At 45.0% G+C, this 16,199-nt stretch overlaps 1 protein-coding gene and 1 long non-coding RNA gene across 3 annotated transcripts in view; one reads left to right on the top strand and one right to left on the bottom strand.

Moving 5' to 3' along the window:
* TEK (TEK receptor tyrosine kinase) overlaps nucleotides 1–16,199 on the bottom strand; it is a 142,952-nt gene that overhangs the window by 124,458 nt on the left and 2,295 nt on the right. Inside the window, exon 1 of one of the 2 annotated variants that reach the window (XM_068234608.1) lies at nucleotides 12,637–12,978. The exons of the other annotated variant lie outside the window; for it this stretch is intronic. The gene's annotated coding sequence lies outside the window, so the exon portion shown is untranslated. Of the gene's footprint in view, nucleotides 1–12,636; nucleotides 12,979–16,199 lie in introns of those variants that run through there. 2 annotated transcript variants of the gene reach the window in all.
* Nucleotides 12,985–16,199, top strand: part of LOC137517671 (uncharacterized) — a 28,522-nt gene continuing 25,307 nt past the window's right edge. Inside the window, exon 1 of the long non-coding RNA XR_011020619.1 lies at nucleotides 12,985–13,361. This is a non-coding gene — a long non-coding RNA (uncharacterized lncRNA). The remainder of the gene's footprint in view (nucleotides 13,362–16,199) is intronic.

Here is a 16,199-nt window from a genome sequence, read left to right as displayed (position 1 = left end):
CAGCGGAGTATAGTTGAGGTTATATATTTGAGTGGGATCTCTGGAAATTTTTATTCCCAGATATTTGATGGTATGGAAATTTATTTTTACCCCCAGTTGTTTCCAAGTGGTGACATCTGCTCTAGGTGACAAAGGTAAAAGTTCACTTTTGCTTGGGTTGATTACGAATCCTGAACATGCGCCTACCTCTCGGATGGTTTCTAAGGCTATTGGTATTTGAGTGATTGGATCTGATAGGAACAATAAGATGTCATCGGCAAATATTGCCTGCTTGACCATCCTATCTCCTATTCCTATCCCTTCCAGTCTTTTTCTTAGGAGAATAGCCAGTGGTTCCAGGGCTAGATTAAAGAGTAGGGGAGACAAGGGGCAACCTTGTCTTGTTCCTCTCTTTAAATAGATATATTTAGACAGAAATCCTGGCACCGCAACCTGCGCTTTTGGTTTAGAGTACATAGCCATTAGGGCGTTTATAAATTGGCCCTGGAACCCCTGAAGCCTCAATACCTCAAAGAGCCAATCCCACTGCACTTGGTCAAAAGCCTTTTCGGCATCAACACTGAGCAAGGCTGCAGATCTGTGTGTTGAGGGATAAGCTCTTACCTGCTCCAGGATCGCAATCACCTTTCTGATGTTTGTCACCGCCGAGCGTTGTCTCGTAAAACCTACTTGGTTTGGATGGATTAGTCTTGGCATAACGTCTGCCATACGTTTCGCTAGTATTTTGGACAGTAGTTTCACGTCTAAGTCTATCAATGAGATAGGCCGAAAAGAGCTTACCTGCTCAGTATCTCTGCCTTCCTTGGGGATTAACTTTATATGTGCTAGGTGCCCAGTGGTGGGGAATTCCCCTTTAGTTAGTATTTTGTTAAATACTTGTACCAATACAGGTGAGATTTCCTCCTTGAGGATTTTGAAATATTCGGAGGATAAGCCGTCCGGGCCCGGGGCTTTACCCAAAGCAAGGGAGGTTATTGCGTTTTTAACTTCGGGGAGGGTGATTTCAGCATTTAGCATTTCTAGCTCGTCTATTGTCAATTTTTTAAGCAGAATTTTTTGTAGTAAGTTGTGTATTTCCGCCTGTGGGGGAGAATTGGAGGAATATAGGTGTTGGTAGTACTCAGCAAAAGTTTCACACACCTCTGCCGGATGATGAACAAGCGCTCCCCCTTTGTCCCTCACTATTATAGGTTTTCGGGTAGACAGTGTTTTCTTTGCCATTGAGGCCAAAAGTCTGCCAATTTTCTCCCCATGCTTGTAGTAGTGAAGCTGCAGATATGGTCTGACCGCTGACTTGTATTGTTCGTTTGCCTCCCTTTTTTTCTTTTTTAGATAGGCCATTACTTTACCCCTAATGACTGCCTTAGATGGTTCCCATAAAAGTATAGGGGTATTTTTGTGCAAAATATTGTCTCCCTGATATTCCAGCCACCAACCTTTGAGCAAGCTCGCAAAATTCTCATCGCTGTATAGTTGCGAGGGGAATCGCCAAATGAAAGCGTCTCCCTTTGGCGTATTGTCTAATATTTCTAAGACAATAGGTGCGTGGTCTGATATGACCATGTCTTCTATTGTGGCTTTCTTAATTCTGCTAGACAAGGTATCTCTAGTTAGAAACATGTCTATTCGCGAATGCGTTTTGTGTCTATGAGAATAATGAGTGTATTCTCTGGCTGTGGGATTCAGGAAGCGCCATGCGTCAATTAAGTTGATGGCTGTCATCAGGGTGGCAATCCTTTTGTCATGAGGTCTGACCTGGGCTTTTTTTTCGGATCTATCTTCGCCCGTGTTTGCGACCGAATTCATATCCCCCCCTACAATGAGGTTTGGAGATGAATTCTTAGTAAGGTGAGACAATAATGAATCATAGAATTGTTGATTGTTATCGTTTGGGCCATATACATTCCATATACAAAAGGTTTCGGTAGCAGTGTTAAATTTTAGAGATAGCCATCTACCACACGAGTGTGCGTCACACGCAGGATTCTTCATTTGAAAATTTCTGTTTACAAGAATCATCACCCCCGCTGACTTTTTTTTTGCCGGGGACCCAAAAACTTCTCCTACCCATTTTTTCCTCATGTAATGAAAGTTTTCCTCCTTCAAATGTGTCTCCTGTAGGAGGCAGATGTCAGGGGACAGTTTCTTTAAATGATTAAGGATACGTGAACGTTTGCCTGCTGATTGTAGACCTTTAACGTTCCATGAAATCACCCGAATGGTGTGACGCAGTTCGCATGATATAAAGGAAGCATTTTAAACCATGTACATATAAAAGCTGGGATCTTTCTATCTCGTGACCCACACAGTGTGACCGATGCCCCCCCCCCCCTTAACTCCCCATATCCCTGAACCCCTGATTCTTTCCCAATAACTTTAAGATCAAAATCTTCTATTCCTATGAAGATCAATACAGCCAGGAAAGCGATACTCACGACCTGGTGAACAGTTTGCGGGATAGCGTAACTTTTCCCGTTTAGGGACTTCCCTTCTTCCCTGATGGTGGCTCCTTCCTACAGCTCCGAAGCAGCCTATTTGCACATCCAGGACCGCTTGTGCTAAAAGATGTGACAAAGCTCTTACATTTGAATGTAAAAGTCCCGTGGGGCTTTTCAAGAAGAATTTGCAGTAGGCGAAGGCGTACGCCTATTTGGAGATGTGCTCGGCGAGGTATGTGTGTTGGAAAGGTAGTCTCTGAGTTCCTCAGGGGTGTCGAAGGTATGCTGCTTGCCCTCTTGGTCGGTGATCCGCATAATTGCTGGGTATAGCAACATGAATTTGATGCCTCTGCTGTTAAGAGTGTTGCAGGAGGAGACGAAGGCCTGCCTTTTCTTGGAGACCTCCGCGGAATAATCATTGAAGAGTCTCAGGGTACACTCTCTCAGCTGTAAATCTTGTGATTTGTTGCGGTATGCTGCCATAAGACCTGCTTTGTCTGCGAAGTCCAGGTAGCGGACCATGACCATTCTTGGTAAAGATCTCTTCTGTTTGTTGCGTAGTGGTCCTACCCTGTGAGCTCGTTCTACTTTCAAGGGTGCTGTTAGGCCTAAAGCTTCTGGAATTTCTCGCGCACAGATTTCAGACAGCTGAGTTGCTGGGATGTCTTCCGAGAGCCCAATTATTCTTATATTGTTCCTCCTGGACCTATTTTCTAGGTCCTCGATTCTAGTGTGTGCAATTGCATTGTCTTTGAGGAGGGTGTCAATTTTATTGTTTGCATTATGAAGATCGTCCTCACACTGGCTCACTCTCTGTTCAGATTCCTTCAGCCTTTTAGCCTGATGTTGTATGTCTTTTCGTACGCCCTGTAGTGCTTGTTTAATGGCCTCCTGTATGGTGGCCTGCAGCTCTGGGGCCAAGACTTTTCCCACCTCCTCCGCTAGCTTCTTGTAATTTATGCGCACGTTAGGCTGCATACCTCCTCTCCTTGAGTCCCCCTCTGATTCGCCCTCCGAACTGGTATAGTTGCTTTGCAGTTCTCCTTCCTCCGCCTGCTGAGTTGCTTTGATCTCCTCGTCTCCCCCTCTCGTTCCTGTCGTTGCGGTTTGCCTCCCTGCCGGGTAAGGTAGCGCTCCATTTATGTTTGCGGCTTGTGCTCGGGGGGTTTCTCGTGCCCTGTGTGGTCTTTGGAGGGATGGCGGCGGGTTGTGCTGTAAGCGGCGGGTCTGGGTGTGCGGCTGTCGGCCGGAGCTCCGCTCTCACCCTTCCACCATGCAGGCGCCGGAACCGGAAGTCCGCTGCACAATTCTTATCACTAACTACACCACTGTGCTGCCCAATTCTTATTACTAACTACACCACTGTGCTGTACAATTCTTATCACTAACGTCTTATCACTAACTACACCACTGTGCTGCCCAATTCTTATTACTAACTACACCACTGTGCTGCCCAATTCTTATCACTAACTACACCACTGTGCTGCCCAATTATGATCACTAACATCTTATCACTAATTACACCACTGTGCTGCCCAATTCTTATCACTAACATCTTATCACTAACTACACCACTGTGCTGCACAATTCTTATCACTAACTACACCACTGTGCTGCCCAATTCTTATCACTAACTACACCACTGTGCTGCCCAATTCTTATCACTAACATCTTTTCACTAACTACACCACTGTGCTGCCCAATTCTTATTACTAACTACACCACTGTGCTGCCCAATTCTTATCACTAACTACACCACTGTGCTGCCAAATTCTTATCACTAACTACACTACTGTGCTGCACAATTCTTATCACTAACTACACCACTGTGCTGCACAATTCTTATCACTAACATCTTTTCACTAACTACACCACTGTGCTGCCCAATTCTTATTACTAACTACACCACTGTGCTGCCCAATTCTTATCACTAACTACACCACTGTGCTGCCAAATTCTTATCACTAACTACACTACTGTGCTGCACAATTCTTATCACTAACTACACCACTGTGCTGCACAATTCTTATCACAAACTACACCACTGTGCTGCCCAATTCTTATCACTAACTACACCACTGTGCTGCCCAATTCTTATCACTAACTACACCACTGTGCTGCCCAATTCTTATCACTAACTACACCACTGTGCTGCCCAATTCTTATCACTAACATCTTACCACTAACTACACCACTGTGCTGCCCAATTCTTATCACTAACTACACCACTGTGCTGCACAATTCTTATCAACTACATCTTATCACTAACTACACCACTGTGCTGCACAATTCTTATCACTAACTACACCACTGCGCTGCCCAATTCTTATCACTAACTACACTACTGTGCTGCACAATTCTTATCACTAACTACACCACTGTGCTGCCCATTTCTTATCACTAACTACACAACTGTGCTGCCCAATTCTTATCATTAACTACACCACTGTGCTGCCCAATTATTATCACTAACTACACCACTGTGCTGCCCAATTCTTATCACTAACTACACCACTGTGCTGCCTAATTCTTATCACTAACATCTTATCACTAACTACACCACTGTGCTGCCCAATTCTTATCACTAATTACACCACTGTGCTGCCCAATTCTTATCACTAACTACACCACTGTGCTGCCCAATTCTTATCACTAACTACACCATTGTGCTGCCCAATTCTTATTACTAACTACACCACTGTGCTGCCCAATTCTTATCACTAACTACACCACTGTGCTGCCCAATTCGTATCACTAACTACACCACTGTGCTGCCTAATTCTTATCACTAACATCTTATCACTAACTACACCACTGTGCTGCACAATTCATATCACGAACGTCTTATTACTAACTACACCACTGTGCTGCCCAATTTTTATCACTAACTACACTACTGTGCTGCACAATTCTTATCACTAACTACACCACTGTGCTGCCCAATTCTTATCACTAACTACACCACTGTGCTGCACAATTCTTATCACTAACTACACCACTGTGCTGCACAATTCTGATCACTAACTACACCACTGTGCTACCCAATGCTTATCACTAACTACACCACTGTCCTGCTTATTTCTTATCACTAACTAAACCACTGTGCTGCCCAATTCTTATCACTAACTACACCACTGTGCTGCCCAATTCTTATCACTAACTACACCACTGTGCTGCCCAATTCTTATCACTAACTACACCACTGTGCTGCACAATTCTTATTACTAACATCTTATCACTAACTACACCACTGTGCTGCCCAATTCTTATTACTAACATCTTATCACTAACTACACCACTGTGCTGCCCAATTCTGATCACTAACTACACCATTGTGCTGCCCAATTCTGATCACTAACTACACCACTGTGCTACCCAATTCTTATCATTAACTACACCACTGTGCTGCACAATTTGTATCACTAACATCTTATCACTAACGTCTTATCACTAACTAACGTCTTACCACTGTGCTGCCCATTTCTTATTAACTACACCACTGTGCTGCTGCTGCACAATTCTTATCACTAACATCTTATCACTAACTACACCACTGTGCTTCCCATTTCTTATCATTAACTACACCACTGTGCTGCACAATTCTTATCACTAATATTTTATCACTAACTACACCACTGTGCTGCACAATTCTTATCACTAACTACACCACTGTGCTGCACAATTCTTATCACTAACATCTTATCACTAACTACACCACTGTGCTTCCCATTTCTTATAATTAACTAGACCACTGTGCTGCACAATTCTTATCACTAACTACACCACTGTGCTGCCCAATTCTTATCACTAACTACATCACTGTGCTGCCTAATTCTTATCACTAACTACACCACTGTGCTGCCCAATTCTTATCTCTAACTACACCACTGTGCTGCCCAATTCTTATCACTAACTACACCACTGTGCTGCCTAATTCTTATCACTAACTACACCACTGCGCTGCCCATTTCTTGTCACTAACTAAACCACTGTGCTGCCCAATTCTTATCTCTAACTACACCACTGTGCTGCACAATTCTTATTACTAACATCTTATCACTAACTACACCACTGTGCTGCCCAATTCTGATCACTAACTACACCACTGTGCTACCCAATTCTTATCACTAACTACACCACTGTCCTGCCCAATTCTTATCATTAACTACACCACTGTACTGCACAATTTGTATCACTAACATCTTATCACTAACGTCTTATCACTAACTAACGTCTTACCACTGTGCTGCCCAATTCTTATGTCTAACTACACCACTGTGCTGCCCATTTCTTATTAACTACACCACTGTGCTGCACAATTCTTATCACTAACATCTTATCACTAACTACACCACTGTGCTTCCCATTTCTTATCATTAACTACACCACTGCTGCACAATTCTTATCACTAATATTTTATCACTAACTACACCACTGTGCTGCCCAATTCTTATCACTAACATCTTATCACTAACTACACCACTGTGCTTCCCATTTCTTATAATTAACTAGACCACTGTGCTGCACAACTCTTATCACTAACTACACCACTGTGCTGCCCAATTCTTATCACTAACTACACCACTGTGCTGCCTAATTCTTATCACTAACTACACCACTGTGCTGCCCAATTCTTATCTCTAACTACACCACTGTGCTGCCCAATTCTTATCACTAACTACACAACTGTGCTGCCTAATTCTTATCACTAACTACACCACTGCGCTGCCCATTTCTTGTCACTAACTACACCACTGTGCTGCCCAATTCTTATCACTAACTACACCACTGTGCTGCCTAATTCTTATCACTAACTACACCACTGTGCTGCCCAATTCTTATCACTAACTACACCACTGCGCTGCCCAATTCTTATCACTAACTACACCACTGCGCTGCCCAATTCTTATCACTAACTACACCACTGTGCTGCCTAATTCTTATCACTAACTACACCACTGTGCTGCCCAATTCTTATCACTAACTACACCACTGTGCTGCCCAATTCTTATCACTAACTACACCACTGATCTGCCCAATTCTTATCACTAACTGCCCCTCAAAGCTGCTCACAATGTAAAGTCTCGACAACATTCTAGTGTCAATTATCTGCCAGCTGACCTACCAGTATTGTTTGGAGACGTGGGCGAAACAGGTGTAACCAGAGATTGAGTGTGTTCTGTTGGTGGGACGATGGCACCACGGGATAGGAAGGGGAACAATGTGCTGGCCCAAGATGATTCAGCACCCCAGATCTCTTGCTGTACACAAGGTAAATTCTTGGCAGAGATGGTCACGAACAGTTACCTTGGCAGTGCTGCAACCCATGTGTGCACATTGAGCCCATCCCCCTCTAAGCACATCGATTTGGCATTGTTAAACTTAAGAAAGAGACACTTACCTACCTTGAATCGTCGTAAAAATGTTATATGCAGCAATAAATCTATGATTTAATTTCACATCAGAAATGTCGACTGCTTACTCTTGTCGGCCAAAACACAGGCAGAGCATTAAAAGAAACAATAACTTTTCTGCGACAATAATATGTATTTATTTTTTAACAGATAGTTTATGGTTTTCCTTTAAAACGGACCATTAAATTTAAAATGCTAAATGTACCCTATTGATTAGCAATGCACTGTGCATGATGTGGAAACAAATTGTATGATGACCGAGTGCAGGAAAAATGCTTTAGCTACACATACTGGAGATTTATATGTTATGGTACACAAGAATTGTTTCGGCCACTAAATGCCTTCATTATCGGATCTTTGCCACACCAAGACAATTATTCCTCATAGGACATCTATAATAGCTCAATGTATGTACACGCGATGACTAAAAAAAGGTTTGGGTTTCCGAAATAGTTCTAAAAGTACAAAATGCTTTGTAAACTAGTAACAAGAGCAGTCAAAACAAAGGTGGGGTTTGCTTGGCATTTGCAGCGCCAGTGAACACCCAGACTGCCAGCTTGGTAGAAGGTTAATGTTGTCCTCTCGGTGCCCTTTTACTTCCCTTGCCTGGAGAAAATGTCAAGATTGCTATTCTGACCTCAACAAGAAGTTAGTATTGTCTTTCTATGAGCCGGTAGGAAGCATGAAATCACGGTTTTGTAACAAAAGCAACAAAATTACCATGGCTGATAATGAGGAGAAGCTTCTCTTTCTAGGTTACGTATAAATCTTGTACAATGGTTAATCAGAAAAACAAAGTGTGAATTTATATTCACACATCATCATACCTAACTACAGAGGTAAGTTTTCTCACTCTGGACCCTAAAGCCCAGGGAGCTCATGCAAATACCAACATTATTGTGTGAGTGAGCATGACGCTGCTCTCTTATGTTTCTAAACCTCACTAAGGGCCTGTTCAGACTATGCGCGTTCCTAGACGTTTTCAGGGAACACGTACGGGTACCAAAAACGCATAGAAACGGCTCCTAATGCTTTTGAATGGGCTAGTTCACATGTATGCGTATGAGACGCATACGTTTCTCATCCGCATTGCTGCACGCAGTTCTGTCCGTCACGCATAGAAACGGACGCAATGAAAGTCTATGGACGCGTATCAAAAACGCGTACTATTGCGTTTTTAGCGTCCGTTTTCCTCTTTGGTTCCCATAATTCTTTTTCTTCCCCTGGGTCACGTGTGTGTGCAAAACGCAATAAAATATGCATTAGAACGCAAGAAAAAAGCATGCGTTTTTCAACTTGCGTTTCTTTGATTTTAAACGCATTCTTCATACGCAGATAGTCTGAACAGGCCCTAAAGGCGAGCAAGTACAACTACTATAGTGATAAACCAATAATAGCGGGCAGAGCAGACCCACGGTCAGTTTTGCAGATGACAGTCAATATATGAATATTAGGTAACATGGTGGTACATTACATAATACTCTTGCCGCACAGTACTTAAGTCCCAGTGCTGGACCAGGTTACAATCTGCATGGACTTTGCATGTTCTCCCTGTGCCCATTAACTGCGTGAGTTTCAGATGGTCATACTGGATTCCTTCTACCTCACAAAAAACTAGTCATAAGCTAATTTATTTTGCCCAGTGACAATAAATTTGTCACTGACTATGACAGGGACAAAGACTATGACTATGGTAGGGATTAGATATTGAACTCCTCTGAGGAACTCCTCTGCGGATTATAGCGCTGTATAAATACATAATTTGAACTGAGGCAACCTCACATTACAAAGGACCTGCAGCCCTTGCTTACCAGTGTCCAGGACAGTTTTAATGTATAAATAATTATTTGGGCTGCAAGAAGCAATGCACAAACGCTGGATAAACTTGGTTGAGGCAAACCACCTTGACTGAGAACCTAGCATGTGTACAAGAGCACCGCTACATTGGCATGTCGGATCTTGTGATGTCCAGCCAGCACGATTGTGTTCCACATGTTGGTCCCTGCTTCATAGCAACAGACGCATTGCCAGCCTTTCATCATTTGTTGCATGTGGCCCTGAACTGTCAGCTGAGGGATTAAGTCCTGATCCCTGCAGGCAATAATCCCAGCACATGTGTACGAGGCTAGACACTAGTGGGGATCAGATTATAACAACTCAAACCCTTACAACCCTGAATGCTGAAGACACTTCATGACCCTCTCCATAAGGTTTAAAATGCTGCTGTCCAGAACCTTTTTTGTGTGATTGTAACGGAGTTTAAGGTGTAGACACACGCACAATTACTGCCATAGACAGGGATCTGGACTCCAAGTTTGGTACAGATGTTAGCAACATATTCTGTTGCTATGGAAGGGGATGAGGGACAACGGTGCATTGCACAAAGGAGAAAGAGAACAATGGGCTTGGCTTTTAGTCGGCCAAGATGATGCCTAATTCCAGATCTCTGGGCAACGTATTAGGACCATCGTACTTACCCTAGATTCTCAGTAGAGGGGTCCTCGACTAGGTACTTCAGACAAAAACCATTTAACGTTTGTACCGATCTTTGGTTGTTTACACTTTTAGGTTAAAACAATTATTTTAATAGTTTGAGTAAAGAGATTTAAAATCTTATTGACATCTTTTTCATTTTTGATAAATTGATTTTAATTATGCTTACTATCAACAAGGAATTATATGTATTGATCATTAGCAATTAAAGTCATTTGTGTAGACCAAGCCTTAAGACTGTAGTTAGCCAAAGCATAATCCAACTATTGTTGATTTTTCCATAGCTGCACATGGAACAAGATCAGGCTTATTAGATAAACTATACTTTCCAACCAAGAATATTGATTATTCTGCCAATCTATGCACCACACTTCATCCTATCTTGACTGAAAATCAGTTGCGCCACTACTCTGCTAGGTTTATCCTGCATTATGTACTTGCTTGGTAATAAAACAGAGGGCCTACAGCCACCGCATGAGAGAAAAAGGGAAGGAGTGAAGGTAAAAACCATAGATCAAGGTTGCTGAGTATTCATCTTTTTTGTCCAAAATCACAGTAGGATTGGCCAAACTGAACCTCCAAGAACTAGAGATCTGCAATAGATTCTGCACCGCAGAAAACAGTATATGGCAGAATTTTGAGCAAATAATACACTGTGGACTTCAGTGCAGACAGTTTCTCTCTTTGTTTAATTTTAGAAGACTTCCAGTGTAAAATACAGAACCTGCGATGTAAAGATGCATGTATAGGAGGGTGATAGGGATAATGACTCAACCCTTTGCCTGTAAATCATTAATTACCCCCCTTAATTTGTAGGACTGCCCACTTTCATTTATAAGACTACCCCTGCCATGTTTCTCAAAGTCCTCGGAAGCTCTATGAACACCTCAAACATGACTGCCATGGCCAGCCCCCAGCTCGGCAGCCACCAACTAAGCTACTGCGGCAAATAGGTGGCAGTTCCCTCAGAGCTTCAGAAGACTTTATAAAAAAAAACTGTGCCATGGTGGCTTTGCCAAGGAAGGGGGGGCATTAATGAATTAGGAACCAGTAGGTGAGTAGATAACCTTACCATCCACTAATCGTGGCAGCAATGATAGAGGAATCTTACTTTGCATGCTCTCTATTTTACACAGGAAGTACTCTTTAAGACCAGCCTATGAAGCTGCAAGTGACCGTCAATCATGTGTAATTGCTAAGGAGTATAAAAAATAAACTCAATCATCAAAACATTATAAAATGTATAAAATCATTATCCAGATTATATTTTGTCAGGGAATATTTAATCTGCCTCTGCCTCATCCAGAATCATGGTATGTTGATAACAGCAGATGTTATTGAAGACATTACCGTATGTCCACCCACAAATGAATATAGGTAGCTGGCATATACAAAACCACACTCTTAGTGGTAAAAGGTTAATGAGGGTCTTTTTAAGCCAATAGTTCCTTCAAATCGAGCACAAGCAAACAGTAAAGCTGGCCACTAACGGTCCAATTTCTAGCGAAAAATCGTTCGAGCGATCAGAAATTCTGATCGGATTGGTTGTAAATAATCTCAGTTGATGGGCACAATTGATAATGAATGATTATAAAAACAATCGTCCGAATGAATTTTCGTCAAACCAAAATTTGGATTTTCTTGTTGGTCGTGATAGATAAAAAGCAATGATTGGTTAGTTGATGGTGTAGTGAACGATTTTTCGTCCGATCAGAATTTCTGATCGCTCGAATGATTTTTCGCTAGAAATTGGACCGTTAGTGGCCACCTTAAGTAATGTCCTGCAGCTGGTGATGGAACAACCGGTCTGTACAGAAGCATCAAGTGCTTACAGTAAAATTTGTGATTCCCTAAATGTTTCAGTCTAATGGTATATTAACTCCATAATATCAGCTAGAAAATGGATTCTTACATTACAGACTATGCAAATGACACCAGTTATATATTTCATTTTATTGTAATACTCTTGCTTAAATAATAAATATGGAAACTATATTTGTTTTAGACCAACTGTTTCATGGTTAACGTATACAAATCCCCTTATTACACTCTTGGGCATAAGGTTTTGCTGGATAGACAATCCAGAGTAGTGAAGCAATGGATCCCTTGCATATAAAGCTGTAGGACCTAAGAAAATCACTTCGGTAACTGAGATCAATAGCAGCTGATTAGTTTTGTTAAAGTAAGATAAGAAAATGTAGGTGTGTGGCACATCCCATAGGAAATGTATGTACACTTGAGCCGAGCTGTATAAGTGACACTTTGCAATATATTGATTCTGATCCCTGTACCTTGCCTGCTTGCTTTTTCCGTCGACTGGTATGGTGGACGTGTGCACAGCTGTGTATAGTGGAAAAGTCACGTCAACATTCAATCTTCAAGAAAAAAGCAGTTAGCGTGCACCTTCCGTCTTAAAAGTAGATGATTTAATGCCCAAAGATAGACAGTACATTCTTAATTGCAAGCAGGTTGTTCATTTCATCATACACTGACATCCCCGGATGGGGTAAACAAAGCCAGGCAAATCTTACGTGACCGTTGGTAGCAGGGGTGTGCGGGTGGGAGGTGGGTGGAGGCTGTAGCGGTGGAGCGACGGCCGTTTCGCGTCTGTCTGACGCTTGGTCACGCGTACCACTGTGGTACGCGTGACCAAGCGTCAGACAGACGCGAAACGGCCGTCGCTCCACCGCTACAGCCTCCACCCACCTCCCACCCGCACACCCCTGCTACCAACGGTCACGTAAGATTTGCCTGGCTTTGTTTACCCCATCCGGGGATGTCAGTGTATGATGAAATGAACAACCTGCTTGCAATTAAGAATGTACTGTCTATCTTTGGGCATTAAATCATCTACTTTTAAGACGGAAGGTGCACGCTAACTGCTTTTTTCTTGAAGATTGAAAGCTGATTAGTTTTGCCAGCCACACCAGTTTTCTCTGGGAACATAGACTTTCTCTTAAACTTTCATGGCCACAGCGTTGAGTTGCGGCGGGGGAGTGTATCGTCATGCGACACAGTAAGTATGAAGGCCCCTAAAGTGAAGGGAATATGGAGGCTGCCATTAGAGCCATTTCCAGCCAGAGCGCCATCAGAAGTAAAGGGAATGCTGCTGTGGCTGCCTCCAGTAGTGAGCCCCAATCTCTCCCAGTGTGCCCCCTTTCAATTGTGTGAGACAGGAGATCAGCAAAAAGCTAGCTAGCCTCTCACCACCTCCTCCTCCCCTGCTGGCCATGCCTTACCTGTTGTATGATTGGTCAGCAGCAGGGACGAACATGTGACAGACTTGTCTGCTCTCCCTTTTCCTCTGCCCCACCCCCTCGTCTGCCCTGCCCTCTTGCTGCACATTGCTTTCTTCCCCCAGAGGTTACATTCTCTGACTGCAGGAAGAGGGGCAGGTCATGTGACATCCACTTCCTCTGTGCTGCTGCTCCATCCTCCAGGGAAAAGTCAATACTCCTCCTATGCTGCCAGCCACATGCATCCTGAACTCCCACCTACATGCACCCTGCGCTGACCCCTACATGCACCCTGAACTGACGCCCACATGCAGCCTGAGCTGATGCCCACATGCACCCTGTTCTCCCAGCCACATGTACCCTGTTCCCCCAGCCACATGTACCCTGTTCCCCCAGCCACATGTACCCTGAGCTCCTATCCCCATGCACCCTGAGCTGACGCCCACATGCAGCCTGAGCTGACACTCACATGCACCCTGTTCTCCCAGCCACATGTACCCTGTTCTCCCAGCCACATGCACCCTGAGCTTCTATCCCCATGCACCCTGAGCTGACGCCCACATGCACCCTGTTCTTCCAGCCACATGTACCCTGTTCTCCCAGCCACATGTACCCTGTTCTCCCAGCCACATGCACCCTGAGCTTCTATCCCCATGCACCCTGAGCTGACGCCCACATGCACCCTGTTCTCCCAGCCACATGTACCCTGTTCTCCCAGCCACATGTACCCTGTTCTCCCAGCCACATGTACCCTGAGCTGACGCCCATATGCAGCCTGAGCTGGCACCCACATGCACCCTGTTCTCCCAGCCACATGTACCCTGTTCTCCCAGCCACATGTACCCTGAGCTGACGCCCACATGCAGCCTGAGCAGACACCCACATGCACCCTGTTCTCCCAGCCACATGTACCCTGTTCTCCCAGCCACATGCACCCTGAGCTGGCGCTCACATGCAACCTGAGCTGACACTCACATGGAGCCTGAGCTGATGCCCACATGCAAGCTGTTCTCCAAGCCACGTGCATCCTGAGCTCCTACCCACATGCACCCTGAGTGGGCACCCACATGCACCCTGAGCTGACTCTTCTATGCACCCTGAGCTCCCACCACATGCCCCCTGTGCTGACACCCACATGCACCCTGAGCTCCCACCCGCATGCACCCTGAGCTGACACCCACATGCACCCTGAGCTGGCACCCACATGCACCCTGAGCTCTCATTCACATGCACCCTGAGCTGACTCTTCTATGCACCCTGAGCTCCCACCCACATGTCCCCTCTGCTGACATCCACATGCACCCTGAGCTCCCACCCGCATGCACCCTGAGCTGACTCCTCCATGCACCCTGCTCTGGCACCCACATGCACCCTGCATTGACACCCACATGCACCCTGAGCTCCCACCCGCATGCACTCTGAGCTGACTCCTCCATGCACCCTGCGCTGGCAACCACATGCACTCTGAGCTCCCACTCACATGCACCTTGAGCTGACACCCACATGCACCCTGCGCTAGCATCCAGATACACCCTGAGCTGACTACTCCATGCTCCCTGCGCTGGCCACCACATGCACTCTGAGCTCTCACCCACATGCCCACTGCGCTGGCAACCACATGCACTCTGAGCTCTCACCCACATGCACCCTGCTCTGGTACCCACATGCACCCTGTTCTCCTAGCCACATGCACCCTGAGCTCACACTCACATGCACCCTGAGCTGACACCCACATGCACCCTGATCTCCCACCTACATGCACCCTGAGCGGACACCGACATGCACCCTGTTCTCCCAGCCACATGCACCCTGATCTCCCACCCACATCCACCCTGAGCGGACACCCACATGCACCCTGAGCGGACACCCACATGCACCCTGTTCTCCCAGCCACATGCACCTTGATCTCCCACCCACATGCACCCTGAGCTGACACCCACATGCACCCTGAGCTGACACCCACATGCACCCTGTTCTCCCAGCCACATGCACCTTGATCTCCCACCCACATGCACCCTGAGCAGACACCCACATGCACCCTGAGCTGACACCCACATGCACCCTGAGCTGACACCCACATGCACCCTGTTCTCCCAGCCACATGCGCCCTTATCTCCCACCCACATGCACCTTGAACTCACATCCACATCCACCCATAGTTCCCACATGGCATTCACTGCAAGTATGTTCCCACATACCGCCTGACACCAGCTTAGTGCAATACAAATTCATTGTATTCATTTATACAAATGATTTCCCTATATTAGTTGCATAGTGTGTGTGTGTGTGTGTGTACAGGGTGTGTACAGGGTGTGGGGGTGACTCAGGTACAGAGAGGGCAGAAATGTCTCTATACCTGTTTGGGACTTTTTTTTAGCACCACTCAGCACAGGAAGTGGCTCCTAATGTTAAAAACAGGATCTGCTTCTACTTGTTAAAAAAAGAAGGATCAGTTTGCCATGTTGCAGTAGATGGAACGCAGAGTCCTTACTTGCTACAATGAAAGCCTATGAGAATGGACAGTATCCATTCTCCCTAGGCGGTCACCGTATCCACTTTGCATGCTTCAATCACCGCTGTCACGCAAATGATCATGTAGTTCCCCAATTCTGATTCTG

Source organism: Hyperolius riggenbachi, chromosome 1 (assembly GCF_040937935.1).
Source record: "Hyperolius riggenbachi isolate aHypRig1 chromosome 1, aHypRig1.pri, whole genome shotgun sequence".
In the NCBI taxonomy this organism is placed as follows: domain Eukaryota; kingdom Metazoa; phylum Chordata; class Amphibia; order Anura; family Hyperoliidae; genus Hyperolius; species Hyperolius riggenbachi.
The sequence above is the reverse complement of the archived record's forward strand: the minus strand, read 5'-3'. Positions and strand labels throughout refer to the sequence as shown.